General features: G+C 41.1%; 1 non-coding gene and 1 pseudogene across 1 annotated transcript; both read right to left on the reverse strand.

Annotated features, from left to right (window-relative positions):
• Nucleotides 1-9332: 9332 nt before the first annotated feature.
• LOC141414213 (U2 spliceosomal RNA) lies at nucleotides 9333-9516 on the reverse strand. Its single transcript, XR_012439289.1, has one exon. It is a non-coding gene; the product is annotated as a U2 spliceosomal RNA (small nuclear RNA).
• Nucleotides 9517-10285: 769 nt separating this feature from the next.
• Nucleotides 10286-10680, reverse strand: LOC109687247 (small ribosomal subunit protein eS24-like; annotated as a pseudogene).
• Nucleotides 10681-14396: the final 3716 nt, after the last annotated feature.

Below are 14396 nucleotides of genomic sequence, written 5' to 3' on the forward strand. Positions count from 1 at the left end.
CCAAATCAAAAAGACATATCAATAGTGACGGTTATGATATTAATAATTACTTACTGGGCTACCTATATTCATTTTCCCTTGTTTTTGGTTTTTTGGCTTTTTTCTCATTTTATCAATGAGGAAGCCAAGGCTCAGAAAGAGTTTAAAGGATTTGGTCAAGGTGGCAACGACTAAAAGGTGACAGACCTGATTTGCAGCAGGTCACCCGCTTGCAAAACTCATGCTTTTTTTTTCCTGTGCCACCCTGAGGATCCCATAGTTCTTTTGAGCAACAACATTTGCCCTAGAAATATGTCTTGACCCCCCTCAACAAGGTTATTTCAGGACACAACATTCATTTGTTGCATAAAATATTGTTTTTTTGTTTAAAATCTGCCTCATTATTTCATTGGTCACATTCCATATTTTATTTCACAGGGAAAATGCTTTCAACCAAAAAGCTAATGGAAAGTTACCATTAGTGAACATGGCAAATGTTGATATTACCATTTAGAACAATGACTCCCGGGAACTGGGGGTGGCAGGTGGGAGTTTGGACATCTACAAGCACGCACTCCAGATTTCAAAGGGGGGTGACTGGAGGCCTGGCTTAAAAACAAAGCAGTGCTTTCTTTTTGTGCTTTTGTGTCCCCTGATACTTAATTTATATTGGATTTCAGAAAATGAAAGAAAGGCATGAGATGCTTGAAAGTTTAGTAAATGGCCCATGGTTTTAAAAGTTCGTAAAATAAGCTATTCTTGCGTAATCTATGTTCTACATATCTTTGTCTTAATACAAGAAAATTCTGGTAAAAGCCAGAGGTGCCAAGGTCAAAGAAAACATATCCTGTGATGACCATTGTTTAATAATTCAATGCAAACCCTCCTTCTTTTGCCACCAAAAGAGAGGATTGCTGGGGAGAAAAGCTGCTGCCTCTAGGCACAGACCGAAGACAGGGCATGTGAGCCACGGGAGCCACAGACACTAAACCTGCTCTTGACTTGACAGCAGTGCTATCTGTGTGACACGGTGCTCCTGCACATCTGTTCCATGCGCAGTTGTGAATGGCGGGATGTTTTCTGAACAGATTGGGAGCCAATGTGTAAACAGTTGGGTGCAAGAAATAACACCATTTGCACTAGCCTATTGTTTGGTTAAGGAATTTGAGTGGTGGCCTTACACCCTGAGAAGGTCAGGGGTGTTGCTTGTTGGCTGAGTGAAATGTGCTCAAGCGCTGCAGTCACCCTATTTTTTCTCTATTTTTATTCTGTATTATTATTATTATTTCCTTTATTCACATGTGCATACAATGAATTTATTTCCATTCTGGTTTTCCTCTTTATTGTTCTTACTTTCAATTATTTGTGATAGACGGTAGGATTCATGGGCTCCAGGGACCACATTTGTTTAATTCACAGTGGGCACTTAGCACATAGAACAGTATGTGACACATGGTAGCTACTCAATGAATGAAGAATCCAAAAGTTCCTGCTGTATCCTGCTGGAGGGCTCTGAGCTGGTCATTGCCCCAAGCTCATCTGCGATCACTCTATTGAATTACAAAGGGAGCCTGAGAGTCCCGTGGTCAGCGATGTCAGTGAAGTGTGCTACTGCTGGGCCCTTCTGACTGCCCAGCAGCAGAGTCCTCCCAGCTTGGTGGGAGGAAATTGGCACATTCTGGAAGGCCTCACCAATCCCTGCTCTGGGGATGCAAAATATGTGGGCTTCCTCTCTCCATTCCCTCTGTCTCTCTCTTACACACACACACACACACACACACACACACACACACACACACACACGAACATACACACTCACTGAGGCAGAAGCCAGGAAGGGGTGGAAACCTGGGCAGCAGCCAGGGCCACCAGCATGGCCTGCAGAGGCAGTTCTCCAGGGGGTCCTCACCCAAGCCAAAGAGGCCAAGCCATTGCATGGGGCTGAGAGGAGGAGACAGCTGCAAACTGGGACCTGATTTGCTGTGGCCAGTAAGCAAGAGAAGGGAATGCCAAAGTAGAAACACCCTGCAGCAGGCGGGAGGTAGGGCAGAGCCAGAGCTAGCACAAGATAAGGTTCTGGATGGACAAGGAATCTTTTGGGCCAGTCCCACCAGTGCCACCATTCTGACATGGAAAAATGCCCTCTAGTCCTGTTTTCTACATTGTAAAATGGCCTATATTATAGGGAGGTTATTTGCAGAAGATAAGTCAAACAAGTTAAATGGAGGCGACCGGGATCAGAGTGAGGACATAGGACCATGGTTCTCCTTAGAATGTGTATGTCGTCCAAGGATCCATGGATGTCAGAATCCACCCATAAAGATCCCCATTTAATGGGTCTGGGGGGGATGGGGACCAAAGTGCCAGGGGTTTTTTTGTTTGTTTTGCTGTATTGGGGCTTGAACTTGAGGGCCTTCACCTTGAGCCACTCCATCAGCCTTTTTTTTTTTCTGTGATGGGTATTTTCGAGATAGGGTCTCGAAAACTATTTGCCTGGCCTGGCTTCAAACAACGATCCTCCTGATCTCTGCCTCCTGAGTTGCTAGGATTACAGGCATGAGCCACTGGCTCCCGGCCACATCAGTGGGTTTCAAAAGCTCCCCAGGTGATTCAAATGTGCAGTCAGGGGTGAATGTCAAGTACAGAAAGATGCTTATCCACCTGGACAGCCCCTTGTCCCATGGCCAAAGACTCACCTGCTGGCTCAGCTCATCTAGACATGGAAGCTAGTCCTAGCCTATTCTTAGTACAGAGAAATTTAATGGAGATGATTTTAGTAGGTCAGATAATTGAGACATCTCTCTATTTTCTCCTTTTGGCAACCAGTCTATGCCCTAAACCAGTTGAAAATTGAAGAAGGATGTTAGAATTAGGATGTTAATACAGTGGTTTAATTTTAGACTAGGACTGTTAGTTGTAAATAAATATATAGAATACTCAGTTGAATTTTTATTTCAAATAAACAATGAAAAAACTTTTTTTTAAAGCAGTGCTGAGGTTTAAATGCAGGGCATTGTATGGCACTTGCTAGGAGAGCACCCTAGTACATGAGCCACACCCTCAGCTCCTTTTGCTTTAGTTTTTTTTTTTCAGGTAAAGTCTGGCAAAATCCTCAGTCCTCCTACCTCTACCTTCCAAGTAGCTGGGATTACAGATGTGTACCCCCATACCCAGCTTGTGTTTTTGAGGTAGGCTCTTGCTAACTTTATTTTGCCTGAGCTGGACTGGAACTTCAAAATCCTCTCATTGCTTCCCCTAGCTGGAATTACAAGTATGAACCACTATACTCAGCAAAAAAAAATTTTGGATAAGTATGACTCAAAAAATATCTAGTGACATATTTATAGTAAAAATGTATTCTTTTATCTGAAATTCAAATTTAACATGGTATCTTCTGCCAGGCGCCAGTGGCTCATGCCTGTAATCCTAGCTACTCAGGAGTCAGAAATCACGAGGATCGAGGTTCGAAGCCAGTCTGGGCAAATAATTCAGCGAGATCCTATCTTGAAAATACCTAACACCAAAAAGGGCTGGTGGAGTGTCTCAAGGTGTAGGCCCCAGTTCAAACGCCAGTACTGCAAAAAATAAATAAATAAATAAAATAAAAAATAGTATCTTGTATTTTATCTATACTTTAGACACAAATTGTATGTTTGAATTTAAGAACATGACTAGTTTGTGTGTGTGTGTGTGGTTTGTTTTTACAGTAGAATTGAAAGAAGTGGGTTGCGCGCATGAGTTGGGGTGGGAGCACATGCCTTGATTGTCTAAGATGTTAACTGATAGTACCCCCTTCACGCTCAGAAGTGTCTAGGGGAATGGTAACTGATATGTTTCCCATACATGGTGGCCCAGGCTATGAATACTTGGTTAATCTCCTAAAAGAGACAATCTCTGGTTTTCATTCTGGAGGCCGGAGGTCACAGAACTCCTGGGTATTCTTGTTAAACCAGTTCTGACTTGCTGACTCATCTTCTTCTCTGACTGAGAAGGTGGCCCAGGCTACCTGCCAAGGGCCTCAGGGGCTGGGATGGCAAATCCTCCCTCTGCCCTGAGCAGCCCCTCACCCCGCTGGGCATGGCAAGCACTGCAAGCCTTCATTCTCCTTTGGGCCAGGGGACAGCTCTTAACTTGCCCACCACATCTGAGCCCTTCAGGACCTAGCAGTGAAGTAGTGTTCGTCTTTAGCTCTGACGGGTATCTTTAGTCTCTCTGAAGGACCACTTGATTAAAGGAAAGAGAACATGTTCTTACTTCTACTTTGGAACTAGGAAACTACTCTTTCACCAGCTGAAAATACTCAGCACTAAACAAACTCTGCTGTTCCATTCTGTCCCTCTGTCTGTGTCCCTCTAACTATGGTGCCTCGCCCATGCATCCCACTCAGCCCTGATTCACTGATAAGTCCAGCCTGCCTTCCCAGTGCATAGCCCATCCACTGCTGAACAACAGGTGTTCCCTGTGCCCTCACTGTGTGCTTACCATTCAATCTCAGCCTCCATCCTCTCTTTGCTGTGGTCACCAGACTTTCTTCTTTGGTTTATCCAACTTTCCCCTCCCTCTACATGTTCCTCGGTTTGATTTAGGACTATGTTGATCCTGAGGTATATAGCATTCTTAAAGCTCTAAGATGCAGAAGATATATATACCCTCCGTTATCTGTGGTCTCACGGGACCCTTAGGACATTCTACCTGAGACCCTCAGCACTCTCATTTCCTTCTGTCACCTAACGACTGGGCAAAGTCAATTAACTCAAGTATCCCAGACCTCGCCAGTTTAGGTGAACCATACATAGTCACTTTTCTTCTCACCCGGAATAGCAGTCAGTTCTGCTTCCCTGGCCAGTGTATCAGTCTCCTGAAAAGAAACTCAGATCTCTGGTGCACCCCTGCAAGCCAGTCTCCACACTTGCTAGTCTTTGGGCTGCCAGGACAGCCTTGCTGCCATGGTTGAAGAGGATGACTGGTCTTGCTGCTGACACCTGGACCATCTAGGAAGGTCAAAGGGGAAACAGAACTCTAGTTCAAAAAATTTTAAATTACTGTGCCTATACCCACTAGTTGACCTTTGACTTGCCGGACTGACTTGCTGTGTTGTCATTTTCATACTTAGCTATCTGGTCACCTATAGCATCTCATAGATCAGGATGGACCATGACTGGAAAGGATCTCCCAGATAACATCAACCAGACTGAATACACAACCACTCCATATGGCCTATGCTCTGTGCGGCCAAACAGCCTGATGCTGATGCCTTCTGCATGTATAGATCTCCATAGAGCTCTTATCCCCAAATCCCTGCTGTGTACTCCACCAACCTCCTGCAGTACCTTCTGCTCCCCTGGCTGGGTTATCCTGACAACCCATGCCAGGTCTCCAGGGCCTACACCACCCTCTGTTATCAAGGACATTCTCCAGCTTGGCCTACCATTGAGGTTAAGGTTTGGTATTTCCAAATAGCCCTTAGCTAAATACCTTCTGAGCTCCTGTTTCAGCTGTATGCTGGGAAAAAACAAAAACAAAACAAAACAACAAACCAAGACAGATAGCAAAGAGGAGGAGCAACCACTGAGCACTGTTAGAGCTGAGCAGATCGAATGTACCAGATAACCTTGGTTCCTGATAACCTTTCTGCCCTTTCCTCTTATCACCAGCTGGTAGAGGCTAGAACATGGTGACTCAAACCCCATTGCTGAACTAAACCTAGAAAAGCCAATACAGATTCCCCGAGCCTAAGATGACTCACAATATTAAATCTTAAAAAATTTTTTATGAGTAGTGTCATTTCATTTCACTAAAAAAAATCTGAATTGGAGTAAGCAGATATTTAAAACATAATTTAACTTACCAAAAACATTAATAAATGCAGTTTTAAAAGGGAGCTTAACTACTCTGTAAGCTAGATACTAACCTAATTTGTTGGAGGGCAAAGTTTTACCTTGTAAAATAAGTAAACTGCAAATTTAGTAGGTAGAACGTTTTCTCTATTCACTTAGCCAGTAAAGGAATAGATTATATAAAGTGATTCTTATCTATGTCAACCATGGAAAACTATAAAATAAAAGCATTTCAGTAGTCTTTGAGAATAAAGTCATATCTTTATTTCGTTTGGACTCTGAGGTATAGCCTAATATCCGAATGCCAGGTTTCTCTAAATGTAACTTCTAGTGTTTCTTTCTTTTTTTTTTTTTTTTTTTTCTCGGCAGCATTAGGGTTTGAACTCAGGGCCTTACGCTTGCTAATGGCTTAACCCACTGCATCAGCCCTTTTTTGTGATTTTTTTTTTTTTTTTTGAGATAGGGTCCCTTGAACTATTTACCTGGGGCCTCCTGATTCTCTGTCTCCTAAGTAGCTAGGATTACTGGTCTGACCCACCGGTTAGTGTTTCTTCTTTCATTGAGACACTCTGGGAAGAACATCTGAGAACATCTGAGTAGTACGATAATGCTACACTGACCCATATTCACCTCCTGCATGGTGCAAACCGGTGAGTCAAATGGGGGTATTCATTGTCTTGGAATCTTCCTTTGATGGTGTCACTAAAACTGGAAATTCTCCCCCAGGATGCAGTATTGGTTTTTGGTTTATATTCTAATAAGGATAGGATGCTCCAAAATACTTTAATTAGCTGGTCATAATAGCTACCACTCCATGGGCCAAAAAGCCAATGTGACAATTCTGTCTCTTGCCTATCATATCCACTCCAATTTAGGAACTTGGGAAATAACCATCTGGGGGCCCGTGGACCTATTAGGCTCACTGTAGGATTGACCTGGGCTAAAATGTCCTTTGCCACTTCCATAAATACCCTTTTTGAGTTTTTGAGTCTTCGGAGATTAACACCAACTTCGAGTCTATATTAATTTCCTACAAATGAGGTAGATTTAAAGAACAGCGTTCTGGAGGCCAGCGGTCCAAAATTAAGCTAGTAGCAAAGGCTCCAAGAAAGGATCCCTCCCTGCCCCTTCCAGCTTCTGGCAGCTCCTTGTGTACCCTGCTGTTCCTGCTTTACGCTGTAAATCCAGTCTCTGCCTCGTCTTCACTGTCTCTTTCGTTTATAAGGACAATTCTACTGGACTTGTGTTCCACTTTAGCCAGTATGATCTCGTCTTAATTTTTACTTTATCATCACCTATACAAAGATCTTATCTCTAAATAGATCACATTCTGAGGTTCTAGGTAAATGTGAATTTAGGGGGACATATTCAAAATATTACAGATTCAGTACCTCCTAAGTCCATGAAAGTATGGGTTTTCCCATTTTGCTAATGTGCAATCTAGTAGGGAACACAGATCCTTTATGGAGGGCTTGTGGGGCGATGTATAGTGTCTTTCTGTCAATGCTGTAGTGTTTTCTAAAATGGTCCAATCTCACTTTCACACAAGGGGCTGTGGGCCTATAAATTGGCTTAGATATGGAAACTAACTGAGGGAGCACATAAAATCAATTTTAGGGGAATCAAACCCTAAAAAACTGTAGCATACATCTAACCAACCTTGAAAAGGAATTAAAAAAAAACAAAAACTAACATTAGCTTGCAGCATTTTCCAGTATTCTTAATAGTGGTCATGTTAACTGCCTGTTTTTGTATGTAAAGGGTTTAGTCACAAAAATAGAATATAAATCTTAAAACAACAACAACAAAAGGAAAGAAAATGAAAAAGAACAGAAACAAAAAAACAAAGCAGTAGCCTTTTGTCCATCAGCCTTTCTCCTGCTCTCCCACCCTGAGCTCCTAATTACTGTTTCTTTTATTCTGATCAAACTCTGGATTAGGGAGTGAACCAGCTGGGTAGATGCCCAGAGCATCAATTAATAAGTAGGCAGTAAAACGTCAATAGAATACATTGCCTACTTGGTGTCAATTAATGCAGGTCTCCACAAGAGATTTTTCTATAGAACTGGCTAACATGTAATGCAGTTGTACTCTCATCAAACTAGATAGTAATTTTAAAACATTCTTTGCCCACTAAATAAACACTGAATAAATATTTAAGGAGTACTAGTTTGAAGAGAGACAAAGTTATTATTTAATTCTGCCTTTCTGTCCTCAGTCTACATCATAGCCATGATTTTCAACTGATTTTCTCCATGTCTCAGCTATGACCAAAATTCCTCTTCTTTCATTTGATGTCCTGGTTCATTCTCATGTGGTATTTTTAAAATAACAGGCAATTATGGCACCCCCCACAATTGTTTAAATTATTTCCCATTATCTCATGGGGTTCAGACAATATGCTTACTAAGGCTGGAGATTTAGAGCACTTTGAAAAAAAAAAAAAGGCACCAGGTAGGATTTTGTATATGTTGGCTGCTTCTTAAAGCTTTCAATAATGAGTCAGAAGAAGCAAACTTCTATTTTATTTATTTACTGGCAGTACTGGGATTTGAACACAGGCCTTGAGCTTGCTAGACAGGCATTCTACCCCTTGAGCAAACTTATATTTTAGTTGGCCCATCTGAACACAGAAGGGAAAATTAGACACCTTTACTTGTCAGAGACCCTTTTGCATGGCCAAAAGACCATGAACTTTGCCAAATCGCCAAAGCTGAAGGTTCTGGTACTGTCCAAAGAACAGTCAACAAGTCAAGGATGACAGACAGAGGAATCAAAGTAATGGAAGGGATGCAGAAATGAAGCCACTTACTCGATAGACATAGGCAAGTATATAATGTATGCCCAGACTGTTAAAATACATGGAGCAATGGCGTGCCAAGGGTAAGGGTGGCAGAAGCAGATCACCCCAATAAAGGGACAATAAAGGGATGCATTGTCAGTAAAGAGTCTTAAAATATTATTAAAAGTCTATACCACTTTGGAATCATTTAAGCTCACTTCTGCTGCAATTGACATCTTTAACCCTGAGTCCTGTCTTTAAAAAGTAGGTTTGAAATTAACTAGGATATTACTAATGCAATTGTAAAAGTAAAAGAAAGAGAACTTGAATTTCTTCAATTTTGTCATTCTGTGTGATATTTTTGGGTGTTTACTTGGGCTTAAAATTGAAAAAAAGAGTCAGGCACTGGTGGCTCACACCTGCAATCCTAGCTACTCAGGAGGCAGCGATCAGCAGGATGGTGGCTCCAACTCAGCCCAGGCAAATAATCTGCAAGACCCTAGCTTGAAAAAACCCTTCACACAAAGAACTGGTGGAGTGGCTCAAAGTGAAGACCCTGAATTCAAGCCCCAGGACCACAAAAAAAAAAAAAATTGAAAAATAATGAAATAAAATGACTGCAAGTTACAATATTATTATTGATAAATAAAAATTTTAGTTCAGACATGAAACATAATACTGATTCTGGAAATTTTTATAACTGGAACATATTTTTTCTTTCTCGGTTACTTTACTTTTGGTGCACCATTCCTGGAGGCACTGCTACACCGGGTTGATGCGTGGAGTGGACGGAGGAGGCTCCGGTTCCATCTCCCTGCTCCAGAAGTCCATTCGATGGACTGTCATCAAATGGAAGACGCATCAACCGATGAGACCAAGATGCTACACTTGATCTTAGCCAAAAGGCCAAGAAGAGATTTCTCCTTTTCATTTTTCTTTTTTGGGTGGTAGTGAGGTTTGAACTCAGGGCTTCATGCTTGCTGTGTGGGCACTTTACCACTTGAACCATTCCACCAGCCCTGATTATTATTTTAAAACCGAAAAAATGAATCAAGATAACAAAAACATTACATTTATCTTATCATTTAGTAGTTGCCTCAACTGAATCTGTTAAGTAAATATTTCAGTTTTATTAATAGTTATTTATCAATTACTAGACATTAGTTTTGTCACTTACTAGTTACTGTACATAAAGTATTATCATATCAGACTATAACCAAAGGATCAAAGTTCAGACTATTAGGTACATATAAACACTATAAAATAAATATTATACCCTTATCTTTTTTAGTACTATAATATTTACCTAATTAATTAATTTTTGAGATGATATCATGTAATGTTGCCCAGACTGGTCTTTGCTCCTGGACTTAAGAGATCCTCCAGCTTCAGCCCCAGTGGACCTGGGGCCACAGGAGCATACAACTGTACCCTGCTTTTTTTTGTTTTTTGAGATACTAGGGATCGAACCCAGAGCCTTTGCTTGTTAGGCAAACGCTCTACCATTAAACTACATCGCCATCCCGTTTTGGGTTTTTTTTTTTTTTTTTCCCACAGAGCCAGACACATGAAAGTGTTGAGTTTATTAATCCTCATGAAAAGCCCATAACCATCGCAGGTGTTTACAGTTTATTAATCCTCCTGGAAAACCCGCACAATCATCGCAGTTAAAGTCATTGTCGAATCCTTATTCCTCCAGCTTTTTGCCAGCACCAACATTGGCCTTTGCTGCCCCTTGACTTTCTCCATCCTATTTTTACGTTCCTTACACTGTTTCTTTGAGTCTTTTTCTTCTCATACAGGCTGTGTCTTGCAAGTCTGTGTTTGGGTTCATTTTTCTTTGCACAATCCAAGGAATCATAAACCATGCCAAAGCCAGTTGTCTTTCTACCACCAAAATGGGCTCTGAATCCAAATACAAAAATGACATCTGGTGTAGTCTTGTATATTTTAGCTAGTTTTTCACAAATTTCTGTCTCAGGTACTGTTGCCTTCCCAGGATGAAGGACATCGATGACCATTTGTTTCCTATGAAATAGTGGGTTGGTCATGAATTTCCTGGATAGTTACTGTGTTATTCATGATGGCGGGTGATCCTCAGGCAGTCAGGGAGGAAAAAGCTCTGTTTTGGTTTTTGATACAGCGTCTCACTATATAGCCCACACTGGCCTTGAACTCAAGATTCTCTTGCTTTAACCTCCTGAGTTCTGGAATATAGGCATGCATCACCATGCTTGGCATATATGTGTATATATGAAGTTCAACAAAAGAAAATTTTCACCTTTTGCATTTCTATTGGGAGCACTATTTTTTTCTTCATTTCACAAATATTACCAAAACTAATGTCACTGAATGAGAGGAATGTTTAAAATAATTTGCCCTGGGCTACAAAGATAGTTGGGCACCAAAGAAGTTGATAACATGGAAACTTGGTGATAGATGCTGGTTTTTTTTTTTTTTAATTTATTTATTTTTTATTATTCATATGTGCATACAATGCTTGGGTCATTTCTCCCCCCTGCCCCCACCCTCTCCCTATACCACCCACTCCGCCCCCTCTCTCTCCCCCTCACCTCCTCAATACCGGGCAGAAACTATTCTGGCCTTATCTCTAATTTTGTTGAAGAGAGAGTATAAGCAATAATAGGAAGGACCAAGGGTTTTTGCTAGTTGAGATAAGGATAGCTATACAGGGAGTTGACTTACATTAATTTCCTGTGCATGTGTGTTACCTTCTAGGTTAATTCTTCTTGATCTAACCTTTTCTCTAGTTCCTGGTCTGCTGGGGATTTATTATATTATCCTATCTATTTCTATGCATTTTTCTGTAATAAAAAGTTTAAAAAAGAAATAAATGTCTGAGTGATAGACATGTCACTCACCCTGATCTTCACACATTGTATATGTGTATTAAATGTCACACTGTACTCTGTAAGTATGCACAATTACTACATGTCAATTTAAAACATTTTTTAAGAAAAGGAAAAATACTTTATTTTATTTTTATCTTTTCTTATTTACCTAAGAAATATTTTAAAATATGGTATATATACACAATGGAGTATTATTCAGCTATAAAGAAGAATGAGATTATGTTGTTCACAGGTAAATGGATGGAACTAGAGATCATCATGTAGAAAAGTAAGCCAGGCTCAGAATGACAAAGGTCTGATGTTTTCCTTCATATGTGGAAGCTAGATGTTTATCTATAGCACAGAAGTTCAGGTCATTGGAGAAACTGGACAGCAGTGTAAGTGGAAGAGTATTGTGCTGGAATGACCACCACATAAATGATCTCTTGCACAAACAAATGTACTAGATGTGTTGGACCCAAGCCAAGATGTGATAGAACTAGTATCTGGGTCATAGTACCAAATCTTTCTGGAAAAATAGCACTGATAAATACCTTGGTTCTTGCATCTGGCGGGAAAAGAATTTAAGCAAGACCCAAAAGGTGTAGTAAAAATAATATAGTAAAGTTTATTAGGAAATGAATTTACTACAACAGGATAAAAGTGGGGAGAAATGGACAAAAAGTAGAGAAACATTTCCTGCTCCCTTGCGGGAAACGGGAGTAGAGACTCTAGGAAAAATATTTTAAATGGTGGAGATCACAGGCAAGATAAGGAGTGCACGTGTCTGGAGTGATCAGAAGGTCAGAACTACAAAGCTGGGATGAAGCAGGCAACAGAGATTAGACCTGAGTAAATTCCTGGACGAGCATTACTTAATGCACCAGCTTATACACAGGAATGTGAAAGTAGCAACATTCAAAGGTTCAGGCATAGAACAGACAGGGAAATTCGTAACTGCCAACATGAATTTGAAAATGGCAAAAGGGGCTCTCAGATCTTTATTACTATTGTGCATACCATTGGGGACCCCAGGATAAAAGAATCTAAAATAGACTACATACTGTTATTTTCCTTTGTGGACTATATCCAAGAATTTAATTAGGGTAAAGGGAGTCTCAGTAATTGAGGCCCACATATAACTGCAGGAACTAAAGCATTCTGGTGTGAATACCCTTCCTCTGGAGTCTGCTTCCGTTAATAAGATCTTTTATTATCATAGGAATTATTTAACCCAGTAAAGAAGAACTGCTGGATTCCCAGAATGAAGAAGAAAGGAGCCAGGCTGTAGAGTTCAGAATGAGGGCCAGTCCAGGCAACAGGGATGCTTGTTCTCCCATGCTGCTTCTAAGGGCAGCCAGGCTGGGAGTAGTAATTTCTAAGAACCTGCATGTATATGCACCACCTGTTTGCTAATGCAGGAGATCTCTCCTTGAGAGCTATAGAAGTATAGTTTGGGTTTTGTTTTGTTTTGTTTTGTTTTGAAGAAAGTGAGCTATTTGTAAATGGATTTCAGTTTAAAAGCGTCTGAGTTACTTCCTTAGAAACAACTGTTCAATGTCATTTGGACTTTTATGGTAATCTTTCCTCTGTGTGGTTTCTGCCAAACGGTCATTGGTCATTGGCTAGCCCTTTGAGGATCTCACTCTGGCGCTTCTGGACCATTCTTAGGCCTTTCTGCATATTTCCCTCCTTTCACATTTTTCCCCACTGGCTAACACCCTTGCATTGAATCTTAGAATTGTGCTTTAGAGCCAATTCAGTGCAACCCTTTCATTTGACAGATGAGGAAACAGGAGCCTAGCAAGGTTGGGCAATTTTGCCTGAGATATCGCAGCAAGGCCATGGCAGACAAAGCTGGGCCTAAAAATGAGCTTTTGCCTCTGAATCCAGCACTCTTGCACAAAACTATGTTGTTGCCATGGCTCTGGCATTAGAGGGAGACAGATTTGAGGTGCTTATGGATACACAGCATCAAACAATAGCTCTCCATGAAAAGAAAACCTGGCTGGTGATTGAGATCTCTGAGCCACAAGCAGTGACAGAAGCAAAAGGTTCTGTAGGCTGCTGCCCTGCTTGGGGTGGGGCCAGGCAGAGTGGAGAATGGGTGGACAGGGACTAGGGCGTGGTCCTGGCTCCACTGTGTCGCAGATGGATCATGTGGGAAGCCCTTTGGTTGCATGACATTGTTGTAGGCACCCTGTGGATTTTACATCACCCAAAGCTATAAATGGTGTTGTACAAGGAAAAAAAAAAAGAAAAAGAAGAATTACAGGTCTCCTACAGCCCGCAAAAATAGGCTCCACCTAAAAAGAAGCCCATAATTTGGCTACATCCAGCTGGGTTAAACAAAACTGGAGCCAAGGTTGCCGTGTATTGTCCTGAGAGTTGGCTTGACATTAGCAGGAATGAAAGAAATGTGAAATTGCTCACAATGGACTAGATTTTCTTATAGGAAAAGCTCTTACTGTTACACAGCAAGACCTTGGCATCAGCCAGGTTAGGTCTACTAGCTACGTTAAAATCACTTCCAAGCTATTATTTATAATTTTATAGTAGCTCACATTTGCAAATTGCCTAGTGATGAATTGAAGCCATTTCTTAGAACAATTGTGAGTGGGAGGTTGAAGATTTTAACCCTTCTTTTACTAACACACAAAGAAATGAAGACAAGTATTAGGCATTACCCATAAAAACATCTGGTTGGTCTATTTATTTTGGTCATGGACAGAGATCTGTGATTCGGCACACTTTAGGGTGACAAATGTTCCAGTCTTCCTGGGGTGGAGGCGTTTCCTAGGATGTGGGACTTCCAGGATGGAAGAGCCCTTGGCAAACCTGGATAGTTGGTCACCCTATGGCCTGTATGCCGTGCTAGTTTTTGGCCACTTCTGTCTGCATATCTTAAATGAATATGGTTTCTTTTTTTTTTTTTATCCTAATTTG

Source organism: Castor canadensis, chromosome 11 (genome assembly GCF_047511655.1).
Source record: "Castor canadensis chromosome 11, mCasCan1.hap1v2, whole genome shotgun sequence".
In the NCBI taxonomy this organism is placed as follows: domain Eukaryota; kingdom Metazoa; phylum Chordata; class Mammalia; order Rodentia; family Castoridae; genus Castor; species Castor canadensis.